A 1,304-nucleotide genomic window follows, 5' to 3' on the forward strand; every position below is an offset into this window, starting at 1 on the left:
TCAGTGATAGAAGCGCAGAGTAGATGGTGATCGCAAGGGACTAGACCTTGTAGCAAGTTTATCTATTATATTCTATTATATGTGTTTTAATATAATATAATATATCTATAACATGAGTATAAAAAAACATGATATATATATATATATAATATATATATATATATGATAGACTCTAAATAGAAATATCTACAAACACACTTAATCTATACATATATATACACATATTATATATATAACTATACATACACACATATATATACACATAGTAAACAAATATATATATCTAAACATAAATATATATAATAGTATAAATATATATATATATATATATTATAATATGAAAGCAAAACCGCTGGTTTCCTTTTCATCTTTGTAACACGTTACTTGTGTTTAGTCTTTGTGTCATATATATATATAATATAATATATATATATATATAATATATATATATATAATATTGTGGTGTGTGGGTGTGTGTGCGTGTGGGGTGTTGTGTGTGTGTGTGAGTGTGTAAAAGGCCACTATTCAATGTCGGACTAAGCGGCATTATAGTCCTCTACCCACTCCCGTATAGGTAGAGTCAATGCTGGGCGAAAGAATGTGAGGAGCAAATTGTTGCCCTGCAGCAGGCTCCCTCTCCCCACGCAGCTGATGGATCCAAAGACCGATACAGTTTGGCCCCGGCGGCGTTGCCAGAACGAGATCGCAGGCGACAACGAACTGCCTTTGGGACTCCTGCTTCGGATTTCTTCTCAGGGTTGACTCTCGAAGCCTTTTTCATCTTGTAGATACCACAAGGCAGTGGATTGTTTTGTATACAGTGGTCTCCCATAGCGGACTGAACTACAAGGCAGCAGTCGGCCACCACTATCGTATCGAGGTAAAACTAACCCAATATTTGTGTGCATGTTTGTGTGTGCATTCACAGATACACATGCGTGTGCGCGCACAAGTATATATATTTGCATGTATAAGTGTGAATATATATATATATAATTATATATATATATATTTATATAAATATATTATATATATTACAAGGCACACACACACACAGGGGACACACAGGCGCGCAGCCCACACACAGGCACACACAACACACATGCGCGTGATGTTGTAGGAGATGGATGGAACGAAAGCAGGTTAGCCTTTATTTGCCCCGAGAAGGGAAACGAGAAACCACCTCTGTTTATCATCCTTAATACTGTGTAAACATACACGTCAATATAAACAGATAAAGTGCATTAAAACAAAACATGTATGAATACACAGGTATATAAAAACAACATGCACACTCACACAAA

The sequence above is a fragment of the Penaeus chinensis genome, chromosome 20 (genome assembly GCF_019202785.1).
Source record: "Penaeus chinensis breed Huanghai No. 1 chromosome 20, ASM1920278v2, whole genome shotgun sequence".
Classification (NCBI taxonomy): domain Eukaryota; kingdom Metazoa; phylum Arthropoda; class Malacostraca; order Decapoda; family Penaeidae; genus Penaeus; species Penaeus chinensis.